The following is an 18303-nucleotide window of genomic DNA, read 5'->3' as shown; positions in this document are numbered from 1 at the left end:
CACGTGCAGGACTGAAGTGCTATGTCCTCAATTAGTTGGAAACAGAAGAGCATTCCCTGGAAATAAGTAACTTCGCTTGTTGACTCAGAGTGATTATGCAACATGCCTATACCTTCCCAAATACGCTAGCAGGTGGTGAGTCTTGTGGAAGTGGAAAGGGTGAAGGGAAGGAAGCTGATACTTGGGTTTCCTGGTTATTGGCTATCTCAATCTTAAGTGGAAGCTTTTTGGTCCAGGATAAATACATCCTTCCTGCCTACTCCAAATCTTCAGAGATATGTAAAGATTGGGATATACAAATACAGACAGGTGAGCTAGGGAGGGTTCATCGAGTGATATCTCCAGCCAACTGTGGTAGTGGGTGTGGTTGGAAAGCTGTTTGTACTGAAACGGGGAAAAAACAAAACAAAACAAAACTCTACCAGAGGCAATGTTTTGATCAAATGCAGTAATTTTGTTTAATTGTCTCAGTTATGATATTATATTAAAAATTGATTAGAGTTAAAGTAGCCTAGGGTTCAAAATAAACATAATCCATACTATTATGTAACCAGATAAAACATCATTTTAATAGCTGGTTCTCCTGAGAACATGCGTTGGACCCTGATTTCTGAGATTAGAGTGGCTAGAGGGAGATTATGAGTCTTTTCTTTTCTTTTTATTAAACTTTTGTGGCATGTCCACATAATTATGATCTAAGCGTTGTGTCAGATTCATCAAGAATTTGGGCCCCAGATTTATTTTGGAATAATTTTTATTCTGTCCTCATTAGCATGATCCAATGTTACAACAGTTCTTTTGGTTAATGATTTGGGCTTATACTATATTAGTGGGTGATTTATAAGGAAGTTTTATTTTTTGGTAAAATATTAATCATGTATTAAAATATGTTATTTTAAGTGCTTTTACTTAGTTAAGCTACTAAAAATCATCAGAAGTTTCAGATCCTTCCCCCGGAAGAGAAGTACCCTTTTCTCTTTTAGGTTATGAATATTTAAGGATTTCTTCTTTACAATGTCAAAAGAATTTTATCAACATAATATCTAAAACGTATGTGAGACCTCTGCTGTTTTCAGTTTCCAACATCTTTCTTTAACTATAGCCCTCTCCTTGAAGGACTTGCCTCTCCCCAACTGCAACCCTGGCAAGCTGGGGTAACCTACACTTTATCCCTCTCTCCACAGCAGTAAGTCCAAAGCAGTGAACACATGACCCAAGAATGACCACTTAGACTCATCACTATGGTGTTTAAAATTGAAACTTAGGACCCGTGTCCCTTGTGATGGGTAAGCCAGGCAGATGAAATCTTGGCGCTGCCCTCAGATATGGTTCCAGAGTCCAGGGAAAATGCAGTCTGGGGATGGAGTTAAAAGGCAGAGACAGGGAAGTTCAGAGGTCAAGGGCTACTCACTGCATCTTCAGCTGCACATGGGATACTGCATCATATTAGGTGAGAACATTTGGGGAGTTGCATTAAGGGAAGAAGTGAGTAGGTGGGTATAGGCAGCCAAGACTCGAGCAAAATGTCCTGTTCCTAATAACCCCTCTTTTCAAAATAGTCTAGAAGGACAGGATCCCAAAAAGTAAAGAGTATTGAGTGAAGGTTGAAATGGTTCAGAAAAGTAACAGGTATATACAACATACATATATAGATATAAATATATATGTATACACACACACGCACACACACCTACATGTATGTGTTTATGTATCTCTATATCTATCTTTCATCTCAACTAATTTAATTAGTAAGAACAAAATGTTTAGAACAAAGAGGAAAAGAGCGTAAAAGTTAAAGAGGAATTTCATACATTATCACACAGTTTATTCCCTTCCTTCAACAGTACTCCCCTCCAAAAATATTGTTAAAACACTATGGGCAAAAGCCAAATAAATGGCAGCCCAAATAAAGACTTCCTTAAAACAAAATGCATAATGAATTAAGACTTCATGCATTCCATTTATAACACATTGCCTGGGAAATAAGAATTATACAGACATTTAAGTATTCAGAGATGGCATGAGATACCTTGCAGGCAGACTCTGGAGCTGTCCATTAGAGGTCCTTGTAATTGTATGCATTTGCCCCCATCTTCCTCTGGCTGGAGAGAAATTATATGTGAGAAACTTGGAGGCAAGGCATGAAACAGAAACAGCCTAATGTTTCAAAAAAGAATGTCCCCTAACCAGGACTCAGTATAGAGAGGGAAACATACACACACACACACACACACACACACACACACACGCTTTTCTGCTATATGTCAATGCTGTTCAGGTCTGTGAAATGAAAAGAGGCATACCATAATTCAATTTTTTTTTCACAATTTGTGATGAGCATATCAACCTTTTCAATAATAATTCTGAGATAAGTATAAAATAAAATGAAAATGATTGCTTGTATCATTTCTATATTTGAATATTTTTATGAAAAGAATCAGTTGGTTACAACACATGAGTCAAAAAAATCCATTATATGGGGTTCAAAATTACACAAAAGTCAAAAAAAAAGTCAATTTTTAACCAGTCAAGAAACCTGCACACTCTTTTATTCTCAGCAGCATTTCTTGAGGTCCTTTAATTTTTAAAATAATTACCACAAATGCCCAATGTGTCCAGCAAATAGTTATATGAATATTATTAATTAATTTAAAGTTATGTGACGTTATTTAGTTATGCAGATACATAAGTACAAAGATCATTAAAAGAAAAGCTTTCTTAAAGTAATTAATGCTTAGCAATTAACAGTATCAACTTAATTTCATAATAATTTTACCAACTAATATAATTATTTGAAGATATTTACCAATTTTAACAGTCCAATTGTATGTTAAATAATTGTATTGCAGTATCCAAATAAGAAATGGAGGTACAGAATGACCAGGAGAATTGACATTTATTGAATGCCTGTTGCCATTTGTAGGGTAAATGGAAGGAATTCCCTTTCCATGACCTGAAGGCAGAAGTGCTGGGAGAGGAAGGTCATACTGGTGGCCCACTCCTCCTCAGCAGGAAAGAGCTTGATGCCAAGTTGTCAATCACAGTCTGCTTCAAAGGAATGTTAAGTGCTCAAACCCATGATTTTACTGTTCTGAGAACTTACACAATTCCACCCATATGTACGCACTCAGTGTTAATCATTTACTAGGCTATGTGCACCCTAGAGCTGCTCTGTGCATTTGCTAAACCCCCATTGTGTTGTCTAGCCCTATGTAATCTTTGTTTCCCTGCTGAGCAGCACAGTAACTACCTGACCAGCCGTCGAAGGGACTGGTGAGTAGAAAATGGCGTAACAGCAGCTGGTCTTCCATGTGGTTTCTTTGGAATATCAAAAGTATTCAGTTGACTTTATGGGGCTCCACCATTACACCATTCATGGGGGTAAGCACTGAAATCCCACAGGAAGTCATAAATATTAGGTTTTCAGCAAATCCAAGAGTGGGAAACCACATTGTGCAAAGTAGTCTTAGTCTTTATACAAAATGTCAACTCTACTTATCTTTGAAAAATCACCACACTATTTTAAAAATCTGTAATGTATCAATGAATTTTACAATGAGATTGTCAATTTTAGCTTTTTCTACTTATGTTTATATGTGCATAGACTCTATTTCCATTTCATTAATGGTTTGACCATTTGTTTTATTCATTTATTCAATTAATTTTTGTTGGGCCACTAATATGTGCTACATTGTAGGGATATAAAGACGAATAATGGGGAGCAGATGTAAGCTCAAATGGTTGAGCACTTGGTTCCCACTTATGTAAGGTCCCAGGTTTGATCCCCGATATCTCCTAAAAACAAAATGAACAAACAAACAAAAAAACAACTCTCATTGGGAGCAGATGTAGCTCAGTGGTTGAGCTGCCCATATACAAGGTCCTGGGTAATCCCCAGTATCTCCTAAAAAAATTTTTTAAAAAACACCCTCTCCCTCAAGAAACACAGCTGAATGGAAGAAAGGGAATCAAATGAGATATCTCCAATAAAATGTAATACATTTTATAATCATCCCGGGAGGAGTATGCAATGGAAGCAAAGAAGAGACCAGTAGTGCCGACTGCAAGCCTCTGCCCTCATCCCCTCCACCATCTCTCTCTCAGAAATGGGCAGCATATCAAATAGAGTATGGGGAAGCAGATGTGGCTCAACTGATAGAGCATCCACCTACCATAAAGGAGGTCCAGTGTTCGACACCCAGGGCTTCCTGGCCCATGTGGTGAGATGGCCCATGCGCAGTGCTGCCGCATGCAAGGAGTGCCATGCCATGCAGGGGTGTCCTCCACGTAGGGGAGCCCCACACGCAAGGTGTGTGCCCTACAAGGAGAGTCACCCCATGCAGAAAAAAAGCACAGCCCACCCAGGAGTGGTGCCACACACACGGAGAGCTGACGCAGCAAGATGATGCAACAAAAAGAGACACAGATTCCCAGTGCCACAGAGAATGCAAGCGGATGCAGAAGAACACACAACAAATGGACATAAGAGAGCAGACAATGGAGGTGGGGGGAGGAGAGAAATAAATAAAAAATAAATCTTAAAAAAAAAATAGAGTGTGAATCTTATTACATGTTATCTCATACTATAATTTTATATTTGTATTATGTCAAGGAGAAAATGAATTTTTTTTATTTTATTTATTCATTTCTTAAAAAATATTACATTCAAAAAATATGAGGTCCCCATTCACCCCCACTGTCCCCACCCCACCACTCCCCCCACAGTAACACTCTCTCCCATCATCATGACACATCCATTGCATCTGGTGAGTACATCTCTGGGCATCGCTGCACCCCATGGCCTGTGGTCCACACCACAGTCCACACTCTCCCACGTTCCATCCAGTGGGCCACGGGAGGACGTGCAATGTCCGGCAATTATCCCTGCAGCACCACTCAGGACAACTCCAAGTCCCGAAAATGCCTCCACATCTCATCTCTTCCTCCCATTCCCCGCACCCAACAGCCACCATGGCCACTTTTCCCACACCAATGCCACATTTTCTTGATTATTAACCACAATAATTCATGAATAGTATATCATTAAGTCCACTCTAATCCTTACTGTATTCCTCCTTCCTGTGGACCTTGGCTTGGTTGTGTCCATTCCACATCTATGTCAAGAGGGGGCCTAGATTCCACATGGATACCGGATGCAATCCTCCCGCCCTCAGCCGTAGGCCCCCTAGGCTCCATGGTGTGGTGGTTGACATTCCTCAACTCCATGTCAGCTGAGTGGGGAGAGTCCAATAAATCAGAGTGTAGGAACTGAAGTACGCTGAGGCTCAGGGCCTGTCTATCATATTGTCAGTCCAGAGATTCAAATCCCCTAGATATATCTTAAACCCCAGCACCAACTACAATTCCAGTAAAGTAGCATGAAAGGCTTGTGAAAAGAGATCACATCTGAGTCCAGCTCCATCATGCAGAAACACCAGCTCCAAAGAAGGGCCAACTGACATGGCAGTGAACTCCATCTGCCATGACCATAGAACCTGTGGGTCTCTTTAGCCCTCAAAAGAACCAAAACCTGGGATTGTATCTACTTTATCTGTCTCTGAGACTCTGCTCAGGTGTGCATAAGGGCAATCCTTCTGACAACCTCCAGACTCTTTTTTAGAGACTCATAGCCATATGAACTCATCTGTCCTTTCCATTTCCCCCTTACTTTAGGTCAAACAGCATTTTTAACTCCTGTTATTATATGTAGACAGGGATATTCTGCTGGTCCGCATTGAACCTTTAATTCAAGGTCATTTTCTAGTTACGTCATCAGCTGGTACTTGGTAGTGATCCCTCGGTGCCAGGGAGGCTCATCCCCAGGTGTCATGTCCCATGCTGGGGGGAAGGCATTGCATTTACATGCTGAGTTTGGCTTCGAGACTGGCCACATTTGATTAACACGGAGGCTGTCAGGAGGGAACTCCTAGGCACAGTGCTGCTCTAGGCCTTGTTCTTATTTCAGGTGTATAGGCTCACAAGCATAGTCATTAGTATCAGGGGGTCACTGTTGGACCCTCATTCCTTCCTGGTCCTTGCTGTTGCACCTGGGGGACTGCCGCTGCTCCCGCAGGGACCACAAAAGAGCTGTCCCCCCCCCCGGCCGTGGCCAGGAACCCAGTACCCCCCCAGCTGTTGTTTTTAATTGTTTCCACTATGAGTATATCCAAACATTTCCATGCACCCTGGACACATGCCCTGTTTAACTCCCTGTCAACCATATGTCCCCTGTCAATAACATCCTATACCAGTATTTCTCCGCTGCCATTGTTGAACCACTCTGTGATCCAAAACTTCCTGCAAAGTGAAGCCCAATATAATGTCAGGTTCCCTTAATAGTAAAATGGAATATAGTGATGAGTTTAAAGGTTAGATATAGAATACATATTGATTTGGAAAACTTCTACATCCTATCTTTTTCTTTTCTTTTTTCCCTAGTTATTGAGCCTCTCTTCACAAGAGCCTTAGATCACAGTAATTCATATATACAATATACAGTACTCCCACATATCCATTATAAAACCTTTTCCCTTCCACAGCGATAATCTTTTAACTTATTCATATCATATTTACTGAAACTGATGTACAGATATTGAGACAATAGCTTTCAAACAAGGTAACATTTGTGTTTACATTGTGGTTTATACTTTAGGCTATACAGTTTTCTGAATTTTTTAGTTATCCTATGTTTTACATTATGGTTTACATTATTAGTCTGTCATCCCCTATATGTTTTTGGTGTACTATTACATGTTTTATATCCATCCTTATGTACTCTTGTGAAACACTTCTTTTGCCCTCACATTTACTTTGGTTCCATCTCTTCAATATCTATTTCCCCCCTCCCCTTGGGGCCCACAGTGACAGTCAATCTTCATTTCTTGAGGAGCCATGTTCAGAGATACTTGCAACAGTGTTGAGGGCTTGACTTGCTCAACTGCCCTAATGCCCTGGGAGCCACCATTTCTCTTGAGAGATATAGTTCCCTCTATTTGATGGCATTAGTCCTCCCCAGGTTGTGGGTGTACCTTCACTCTCATTATATGGGTCTCTACCCAATGGTATAACCCACTCTGGCAAAATGAGCATTCAGATATTCCCTAGGAGTCTGTCCTGCATCAGATTATCCCCTTTGAGTATCTTAAACAGGTAACTTTCCTAATTATATTTTGAAAAGGTTTTCTCAGCATTATACTCTCAACCAACACCTGACAATCTCCTATGTTCGTATGTTGCCCCACCCTCCCCCCAATTTCTTGGGCAATATTACCCATCCGCCCATCCCTAACCCCCCTCAAAACCCCAAAGCCCCACCCAAAGGTAACACTATGCCCCCATTTTATCCCTTCCTTGTACACATACTTACCTCCAGCTTATCATAGATTTCACCCATGTAGATGTCACCTTACATCTTTCCTCTACTCCCCGATTTCCTGTAAGCCTATTATATTTTCCAGTCTCTAGCTCTCTGAGGCAGCTTGCTTATTTCATATCATTGAGGTCATGTAGTATTTGTCCTTCAATGCCTGGATTGCTTCACTCAGCATAAGGTTCTCAAGATTCATCCATGTTATCACGTGTGTTTGTAGTGTATTTGGTCTTAAAGCCGAGTAGTATTCCATTGTATGTATATACCACATTTTATTGATCCACTCATCTGTTGATGGGCATTTGGGTCGATTCCAACTTTTGGCGATAGTGAACAATGCTGCTATGAACATTGGTGTGCATATATCGGTTTGTGTCCCTGCCTTCAGTTCTGCTGGGTATATACCCAGCAGTGGTATTGCTGGGTCATATGGCAAATCTATGGTTAGTTTTTCGAGAACCCGCCAAACTGTCCTCCAGAATGGTTGGATCCTTCTGCTTTCCCGCCAGCAGTGGATGAGTGTCCCCATTTCTTCACATCCTCTCCAGCATTTGTATTCTTCTGTTTTTTTCATAGCTGCCAATCTTATGGGACTAAGATGGTATCTCATTGTAGTTTTGATTTGCATTTCCCTGATAGCTAAAGATTTGGAGCATTTTTTCATGTGCTTTTTAGCCATTTGTATTTCTTCTTTGGAGAAGTGTCTGTTTAAATATTTTCCCCATTTTTTAAATGGGTTGTTTATCTTTTTATTTTCAAGATACAGGAGTTCTTTATATATGAAAGTTATAAGTCTCTTATCAGATATATGGTTGCCAAATATTTTCTCCCATTGTGTAGGTTCCCTTTTTACTTTCTTGACAAACTCCTTTGAGGTGCAGAAGGCTTTAATTTTGAGGAAGTCCCATTTATCTATTTGTTCTTTTGCTGCTTGTGATTTTGGTGTGATGTTCATGAAGCCATTTCCTATTACAAGGTCTTGTAGATGTTTCCCTACACTGCTTTCCAAGGTCTTTATGGTCTTGGCTCTTATATTTAGGTCTTTGATCCATCTTGAGTTGATCTTTGTATAAGGTGTGAGATGGTAATTCTCTTTCATTCTTCTACATATGGATATCCAGTTCTCCAGGCACCATTTGTTGAATAGGCCATTCTCTCCCAGTTGAGAGGGTTTGGTGGCTTTATCGAATATTATATAACTATATATATGAGAATCTACATCAGAACTTTCAATTCAATACCATTGGTCTGTGTGTCCCTCCTTGTGCCAATACCATGCTGTTTTCACTACTGTAGCTTTGTAGTATGTTTTGAAGTCAGGTAGTGTGATTCCTCCAATTTCGTTTTTCTTTTTCAATATGTCTTTGGCTATTCGGGACCTCTTTCCTTTCCAAGTAAATTTCATAGTTAGTTTTTCTAGTTCCTTAAAGAATGCTGTGTTGATTTTTATTGGGATCGCATTGAATGTGTAGATCAGTTTTGGTAGGATAGACATCTTAATAATATTTAGTCTTCCTATCCATGGACAGGGAATAGTCTTCCATTTATTTAGATCTTCTTTGATTTCCTTGAACAGTTTTGTATAGTTCTCGGTGTATAAGTTTTTTACATCTTTATTTAAATTTATTCCTAAATATTTGATTTTTTTATTTACTATTGTGAATGGTATTTGTTTCTTGATTTCCTCCTGATCATGCTCATTATAGGTGTACAGAAACACTACTGATTTTTTGCATTGATCTTATAACCTGCGACTTTACTAAACTCATTTATGAGTTCTAGAAGCTCTGTTGTAGACCTCTCAGGGTTTTCTATGTATAGGATCATGTCATCTGCAAATAATGAAATTTTGACTTCTTCCTTTCCAATTTGAATGCCTTTTATATCTGGTTCTTGCCTCAGTGCCCGAGCAAGTACTTCTAAGACAATGTTAAATAGAAGGGGAGAGAGTGGGCATCCTGGTCTTGTTCCTGACTTTAGAGGGAAGGATTTTAGGATTTCTCATTGTAAACGATGTTGGCTGTGGGTTTTTCATATATACTCTTTGTCATGTTCAAAAAATTTCCTTGTATTCTGATCTTTTGGAGTGTTTTTATCAAGAAAGGGTGCTGTATTTTGTCAAATGCTTTTTCTGCATCTATAAATATAATCATGTGATTTTTTTCTTCAATCTGTTTATATGGTGTATTACATTGATTGATTGATTTTCTTATGTTGAACCATCCTTGCATACCTGGAACGAATCCCACTTGGTCATGGTGTATAATTCATTTAATGTGTTGTTGAATACGATTAGCAAGTATTTTTTTAAGTATTTTTGCGTCTAGATTCATTAGAGATATTGGTCTGTAATTTTCCTTTCTTGTGGTGTCTTTGTTTGGCTTTGGTACTAGGGTAATGTTGGCATCATAGAAGGAGTTAGGCAATATTCCTTCTGTTTCGATTTTTTGGAAGAGTTTCAGCAGGATTGGTGTTAGTTCTTTCTGGAATGTTTTGTAGAATTCACCTGTGAAGCCATCTGGCCCTGGGCACTTCTTAGTTGGGAGGTTTTTAATGACTGATTCTATCTCTTTACTTGTGATTGGTTTGTTGAGATCATCAATTTCTTCTTTCATCAATATAGGTTGCTTATGTGTTTCTAGGAATTTGTCCATTTCCTCTGAATTGTCGTTTTTGTTGGAATATAGTTTTTCAAAGTATCCTCTTATGATAGTCTTTATTTCTGTGGGGTCAGTGGTGATATTTCCTTTCTCATTTCTTATTTTGTGTATTTGCTTCTTCTCTCTTTTTTTCTTTGTTAGTCTCACTAAAGGCTTGTCAATTTTATTGATCTTCTCAAAAAACCAGCTCTTGGTCTTGTTTATCTTTTCAAGTGCTTTCTTATTTTCTATTTCATTTAGTTCTGCTCTTATCTTTGTTATTTCCTTCCTTCTTCTTCCTGTGGGATTACTTTGTTGTTGTTTTTTTCTAATTCCTCCAAATGTGCAGTTAGTTCTTCAATTTTTGCTCTTTCTTCTTTTTTGATGTATGAATTTATGGCTATAAATTTCTCTCTCAGTGCTGCTTTTGCTGCATCCCATAAATTTTGGTATGTTGTGTTATCATTATCATTTGTTTCAAGGTAGTCATTGATTTCTTTTGAGATTTCCTCTTTGACCCACTGTTTTTCTAAGAGTGTGCTGTTTAATTTCCATATCTTGGTGTGAAATCTGGGCCTTGCAAATTTCCAGCTTCACTCCACTGTGGTCAGAGATATTATTTTGTATGATTTCGATCTTTCTGAATTCATTAAGCCTTTCTTTGTGGCCTAACATATGGTCTATCTTGGAGAATGATCCATGTGCTCTTGAGAAAAATGTATATACTGCTGTGTTTGGGTGTAATGATCTGTATATGTCTGTTAGATCCAGCTCATCTAATATACTGCTCAAATATTTTGTTTCTTTAATGATTCTCTTTTGAGATGTTCTGTCAAGAGTTGATAGTGGTGTATTAAAATCCCCCATTATAATTGTAGATGCATCTATTCTTTCACTTTGTTTTTCCAGTGTTTGCCTCACGTATTTAGAGGCACCCTTGTTAGGAGCATAAATATTTATGATCATTTGTTCTTCTTGACAGATTGTCCCTTTCACTAATATGTAGTATCCTTCTTTGTCTCTCACAATTGTTTCACATTTAAAGTCTATTTTGTCTGATATTAATATAGCTACTCCTGCCTTTTTTTGGTTATTGTTTGCTTGTAAGATTGTTTTCCAGCCATTCACTTTCAGCCTCCATGAATCTCTGGGTCTAAGATGTGTCTCTTGTAGACAGCATATAGATGGGTCATATTTCCTTATCCAATGTCCCAGTCTGAATCTTTTGATTGGTGAGTTTAATCCATTGACATTCAATGTTATTACTTTCAAGGAATTATTTATGTTAGCCATATTTTGATTGGACTTGTGTTTGTCATATTTTGTTTGTTTGTTTTCTTCTCTTTCTGTCTTTTTTGTTGCTCTTACACTCTCCTCCAACTCTGTCTGTCCTGTTTTTTCCTTTCTTCCTGCAGAACTCCCTGTAGAATTTCTTGAAAGGAAGGTTTCTTGTTGGCATACTCTTTAAATTTCTGTTTATCTGTGAATATTTTGAACTCTCCATCATTTTTGAATGCTAGTTTAGCTGGATAGAGTATTCTTGGTTGGAATTTTTTTTCTTTTAGTACCTTGACTATATCATACCACTGCCTTCTTGCCTCCATGGTTTCAGATGAGAAATCAGCACTTAATCTTATGGAGCTTCCCTTGTATGATGGTTTTCTTTTCTCTTGCTACTTTTAGAATTTTCTCTTTGTCTTGAGCATTGGATCATTTGACATGTATATGTCTTGGGGTAGGCCTGTTGGGGTTTATGATGTTTGGGGTGCATTGTGCTTCTTGGATATGTACATCTGTCTCTTTCAGTAGATTTGGGAAGTTTTCAGCCATTATTTCCTGCAACACTCCTTCTGATCCCTTTCCCTTTTCTTCTCCTTCTGGGATGCCTATAATACATATGTTTGTGCATTTTGCATTGTCATTCAGGTCCCTAAGTCCTAGCTGGATTTTTCTATCATTTATCGATCAGTTCTACTATCTGTTTGATTTCCGATGTACTGTCTTCCACATCGCTAATTCTCTGCTCCGCCTCTTCTAATCTGCTGCTATTTGCTGCAAGTGTATTTTTGATTTCTTGAACTGTGGTGTTCATTCCCATCATATCTGTTTTCTTTTTGTGTATGTCTGCAATTTCCCCTCGAAGTGTTGTCTTCATATTGTTAACCTCTTCCTTTACTTCACTAAATTTGTCTGTGATATATGTTCTGAGATCTTTAATTATTTGTGCAAAGCTCTGCGCCCCTTCCTGGTTTTCAGTTTGTTCATTGGATTCAGCCATGTTTTCCTGATTACTGGTTTGGTTTGTAGATTTTTCTTGCTGCCTGGTCATCATTTTATCTTGACGGGTTTAATCAGTTCCTTTGCTTCTTTGTCTAGTCTTGGGGATTAATTAGCTGCTGTTTTTGTGTAAGTGTTATATCTTCTCTTTGTCACTTTGTTCTTCTTATTCTAATTTCTTATTGCTGGCTGAGTTCACTTTGAAGGAAAGTATTAGGGCCAGGGAAAGGCAATTGTGTAAGAAAGGAAAATGTGTAAAGTAGTATTGGTAATAAATGTTAACAGAGCAACAATATGAGATCTGGGAGGATGGACATTAGAGTCATGTAAGTTGTGTAGAGTTGTAGCAGTAGGTAGAATACCTATAATGAGGTAGTCGACTGAATATGGGAGGAATATGGTATGAATTAAAAAGCTAGCGTTTTTGTGAGAGAGGGAAAGAGAAAAGAAAGGCAATAGTTTCAAGAGTGGATAAAAGACAGAAAACAAAACAAAGGTATTAGAAATTAAGAGTTAGACAATTTGGGGATCAAAGAAAGGGAGGTGGAATATAGGAGACACAGTAGATGATGGAGGATATCAAGATGTGGGGGAAAGGGGATAGTGTAGGTAGCCAAATTCAATTCACACAGAAATGAGGCAACGAAGGATGAGGAAACCCAACAAATGTGAGGTGTTCCCTGCAGCACCTATTGTATAATTAAGATAAAATAAAATAAGAAGAAAATGAGGGACAAGAGAAAAGAGAGAGAAAAAAAAGAGAGAAGGAAGGAAGAAAGAAAAAGGGGGGGTGGGTAAAGAAAAGGGAGGGGAACAAGTAAGGAAAGGAAAAGAAGATACAAAACACCAACAACAGCAACAACAAAAAACCCCTAAATAAATGAAAAAAAAAAGACCTTGGGGTTACAATGGGAGAAGAGACTAGGAATAATGCAATATTAGCAACCAGGACAACAAAAAATTAAAAATTAAAAATTAAAATTAAAATTTAAAAAAAACCCACAAACATTGAGGGCTAGGACAATCAAGGACCTCAGATGGGCCTCAGGGGGTGGTGGATTCAGGGATGGAAAGTCTGTGATATTGCAGACTCAAGAGGTGTGAGTCTCTGGGGTGTGGGCCACCAGGGTTTAGGGGACACAGACCTGGCAACCTCAAATCCAGTTAACAGGGAGCCTGGGAGCACCGCAGTGCAAGACAGCCTTCAGGGATCCCCACAGCTGGGTGCCGGCCCTATGGGCGAGGTCACATCCGCAAACTCTGACCTATGTGTCAGAAACCCGCAATTCCCCCTTTCACTAGGGTCTCTTCTGTGGCTGTCTCACCAATTCGACTTCAGGACACCTCCTGCCCTGCTAGGCCCCGAAACAGCCAGTTGGGGGCGCCTCTATATTGCAGCCAATTTAAGGACGCTGCAGATCCGCAGCAGGGCCTAGGGGGCGGGGCTTTAGCCGGAAGCGCTGTATCAGTGTCCGAAACCCAAAATCCCACACCTCGCAAAAGATTCCCCTAAACAGCGGCTTCCAGCCGCCTCCCACCCTGCAATCCCCTGAAATAGCCTCCTGGTGACATCTCTTTATTGCAAGCGATTTAAGGCCGCTGCAGATCAGCAGCCGGCCTTGGGGGCGGGACTCTAGCCGGAAGCGCTATTATTTGTGTCAGAAATCAAAAATTCCCCGCCTCACAAATAACTCCTGTCTGTCTCACCAAATCGGTTTGCGAAGGCCTCCTGCCCTGCTAGGCCCTGAATAGCCCACTCAGGGCTTATGAATTCCCCAGTACCACAGAGCCTCCAGGAATCGCTGCCGAGGTGCCGGTGCCGGGATTCCGCCCGCCCCAGGGAGGAGCGTCCCGCGTGCAGCCCCTAACATGCAAGAGAGCCTCAATTTGATCTTTAACATGAATTTTCTCTGTTACCTTCCCACGAAATCGATGTCCAGACACCTTCTGCCCTGCAAAATCCCGAAACAGCCTGGTCCTGGAGAATTTCTAACGCTGCCCAGCCGCTTCTTTGCAGGAGAGACTATCAGGTGCACTCACTCAACCACCATCTTGCCCCACCCCTCAGGAGCGAGAAAATGAATTTAAAATTTACTTTTTATTTATGCAAAATTTTCTGAGGCCTAAGAGCCTCAGTCTAAAAGTATAATTATCACGAAAGCATCAGGGGCAAATATGTAAGATAATTTTATATCAGATCTGATAACAGATTTTACCTCTGATTTTTGCCTTTTACTACTGGCTCCAGTACAACATAGCTCTTTTAATTATTGTAAGATAATAAACGCCAGCTTTACTGATTTTCTCCTTAACATCTCCTTTGTATCACTGAGCTAATACCACCAAGTACTGTACCGCATAGGAAATGCCTATCACTCACTCAATCCACAATTCGTGTTCTCTGTTAAAATTGGAATCCAGCCACATTTGAGATTTGGAACATATCTTGTGCTGTGCTTAGGAGACTTGTGAAGCGGAGAATGTAAGATTCTGTTGCTTGCTTGTTGGATTCAGAAATCAACTGGGATTAAAAATCGCCTCATTTTTCCAAGAAATCAGTGAACTGTTTGGCCTCAGACACCTGATTAATCAGCACAGAGCCAAGGGCTGTCTCGTCTTGGACTGAGCCTGTGCTCCCGAGGTGCTTTGAGAATGGAGGCCGGCATCTGCTTTGATCCGCAGGGCGTGAGCCAGTATTTGTACATTTCTCTGTTGATGGTGGAATTTAGCGTTGAGGTCATGCTGAACAGATAAAGTAGTTGGAATGTTTGCTATAAACTTGTTGACTTTCTGCAGCTGTTGAAAACTCTCTCATTAATGTTGACTAGAACCATCCGGAGGAGTCTGGCCTTCTGGTGACTATTTCACTTCTCCAGGCTGCTTGTCAGTAATAAGTTCCTGGCCCAGCCCACTTTTGGAACTGGCAAATTAGCAAATGCAAACTGATATCACATGCATTAAATGGGGCCGCTGAACAAAATGATTGTCCTGTTTTGCTTTAAACTTACCTTTAAGAAAGCTTTTCTTTGAGAACTAGAAAATACGGTCTACTGTGTTCTACTACCAAGAAATGTGAGAATAAAACTAAAAGGAGCTGAAGGAAAGAATGTAATTACATCATGTGAGGAATTCTCATTGGCAGCAACTGTTCGCGGAAAGCATTTAACATTTGCTGTAACTCTTTGTTGCAGAAAGTATATGACCAACATTCCTGATAGCAATATTCCCTGAACTTAACTGCTGCCTGCCCTTGACAGTTGAATGTTCTTCCAAAGGTGAGACTCATGGATTTTTACTGTATGATAATGACTGACCCTCATTCATTGGGGGTCACACAATTATATCAGTGTGACCCTGATATAATTGTCCTCCTTGAGCTATCCCAATCTTGCTTTGAGCCTTGTCATAGCATTTTGATGGGGGTGGGGTAAGAGTTAGTAAAAATCCAATTCCAAGGGTGCTGAAAAGTATTACAGACATTTACTGGAAGATTTTTGTGAAACTAAAGGAGAGATGGTACATCTCATAGCAAAACTTCTTCAAACTCCTCTAAAATCTCTGGCTCAAGTTAGGTGCCACACTTTCTCTTCTCTCCTACCTCCCTCCTTTTCCACAGCCACTGGAGTTTCCTGGTTCCTGCTCTCATCGCCCACATCTGCAGTGGTAGATAAACTTATGACCCCCACAAAGACACATTCAAGTCCAGTCCTGTGAGTGTGACCTCCTTTGTAAATAGGATCTTCAAAGATCCCTATTTAGATCGGAGCAAACTAAATCAGGCTGGGACTTATTCCAAAATGCCTGGAGCCCTAATGAGGAGAAGAAATCTAGACAGAACTGGACAGGAGGAGTGGAGGCCAGAGGGAGAGACAGAATGGAACAGGTGGCCATGTGATGGGGGCAGAGCATCTTTGCAACAAGCCAGCATCAGAACACTGCAGAGAAACCAATGGCCTGTCAATACCCTGATTTTGGACTTCTAGCCTCCAAAATGGTGAAACAATAAATTCCTGTTAAGCTAACCCCCCGGGTGGTGTTTGTCATAGCATCTCCGACAAACTGAGACACTTTGGATCATACTCAGGCTCTAACCACCCCTCTTTTCTTATGCAGAACAAGCCTTTTTAATTCAGCAAACCAAAGAGACACTCTTCATATTTCCTCTTCCTTGGAAGACAATAAGGGGGAGAGATGGGAAATAAGTAAGACCTTGATTTTCTGTCATTCCTGTCATACTTGGCAAGCCACTCAACTGAATTATACTGACTTTTATTTATGACTCTCCCCATAAGCCACCATATAGTCTATCACAAATACCATCATTTTTAACCTAATCTCCCCTTCTTGCCATTTATTCAGACATATTTAGTAGATGTTAACATGTGAATGAGCACTGCCTTCTCGTTAGTCCTGAGCAATTTAACTCAGCAAAGTTTCATTGGATATTTTAGAAAACTGGATTTCAATAATTTTGGGCAATTTTTTCTCAGCAGGCTTTTATTTTTGGTCCAAAAATGATTGGGAATTTCCTTCTTCGAACACAGAATATTTGTCTACAATACAAGTGAATACAAGATTATATCCTTTGTGAAATATGAGATAAGGGATGTGATGGGTGTCATAGGACATAAAGAGCTTTTCTCTTACTAATCTTTCCACTCCCTTTTTCTGATTGCCTAGATTAGAAATGCTCCCTGGTAAACAAACAACTTTCAAAGTCTCATGGTTTTACAGGAATAAATGAATTCTTGTTTTTTCACAGCCCAGGGCAGGTCAGAGTGGAACCCAGGTTCCTTATTTTGTGCAGGGGTCATCACCTGTTCCTTATCAGGGGTTGTCACCTTCATCATCTATCTGATGAAGCTGATAGACCCAGTCTCAAAACAACTTTTTGAATCATAATAATGTGTGTTATGAAAATATCTGTGATTTCTATCTGTTCTGAAGTCACAGGTGCTGCTAATACTAATGGAATGATACTAAATTTCAGGCAAATGTTAGTGAAAGTAAAGATGTGTTTTTTTTCCCATCCAAGCTATATTCATGGACTCCTTGAGAATTTATAGATTACAAGTTAAGAAACTCTGATCTAGAGGCTCCATCATCTCCAGGGCTTTGGCGTTTTCCACTGGAACCTCTGAATCTCATCAGTAGGAAAAGGAAGAAAGAGCAAGAAGAGCACACACTTACCTTGAAGAGACTGCCCATCACTTCTGCTTATATTCCACTGGTGATAACGAGGCTCATGCTCACTCCCAGCTACAAGGGGGCTTGTAGAAATGTAGGCTGCCTAAGTGCTAAGAAGAGGATGCGAACAGTGAGGTTGGTGAGCATGGAGCCAGTCTCAGCCAGCTTGCTTCTTCCCTGAGCCTCCTAGGGCTCTCTTGCAAATAAAACTCTGGGCCCACTTTCATGGGAGCCCCTCTCACATATACAACTTTGCAATGGGAACATAGTAGGCTCTTACTTTGATTTGAAGCTTTAATATATACCACTTACTAGGTACTCAGGAAGAGTTTTTCAAAAAGAAAGTTTCTTCTTTAGGATCAAAATAAAACCCACCTCCTCTGAAAACCTTCCTCCCTAACTCTAAATCTGTAAATTTTCTCAGCTCAGAATAATGTTAACTATAGAAACTTCAGATTGAAATGTCCAATGTCCATCTAGTCCAAGTGATCTTGGGAAGCTTGAATTGATGCCTTGTCAAGTTTGAACCATGCTTGGAGGCCTTTAGACTTACCTAAAGTGTCACCTTTCTTATCAACTCATTTAAATTTTCATAGCTTAGACATTTTGAAAGTCCTTCCTTAAAGTTCAAAAAGTATCTCACATTAAAAAAAATTCCCCCTATATTGAAAATTTCTAAATGATTGTTTCAAGCATGAATGGGTGTTGAATAAACTCAGTTCCTGTCTTTAAGTCACCAATGAACTGGTTGTATGGTTGTTTTTATTCTTTCATATTTCAAATCATACTATTAGATTACCAAATATTGCACTCTTCTTCAATAAATTGTAT

The 18303-nt window shown here is 39.7% G+C and overlaps 1 long non-coding RNA gene across 1 annotated transcript in view; it reads right to left on the bottom strand.

The window, feature by feature from the left end:
• Positions 1–2035: 2035 nt before the first annotated feature.
• Positions 2036–18303, bottom strand: part of LOC139437268 (uncharacterized) — a 96289-nt gene continuing 80021 nt past the window's right edge. Inside the window, exons 2-3 of the long non-coding RNA XR_011647005.1 lie at positions 17476–17582; positions 2036–2102 (exon numbers count right to left, since the gene is read on the bottom strand). This is a non-coding gene — a long non-coding RNA (uncharacterized lncRNA). The remainder of the gene's footprint in view (positions 2103–17475; positions 17583–18303) is intronic.

The sequence above is a fragment of the Dasypus novemcinctus genome, chromosome 21, assembly GCF_030445035.2.
Source record: "Dasypus novemcinctus isolate mDasNov1 chromosome 21, mDasNov1.1.hap2, whole genome shotgun sequence".
NCBI classification, from domain to species: Eukaryota; Metazoa; Chordata; class Mammalia; order Cingulata; family Dasypodidae; genus Dasypus; species Dasypus novemcinctus.
Note: the sequence above shows the minus strand (reverse complement) of the source record. Positions and strands in the feature narration are given on the sequence as shown.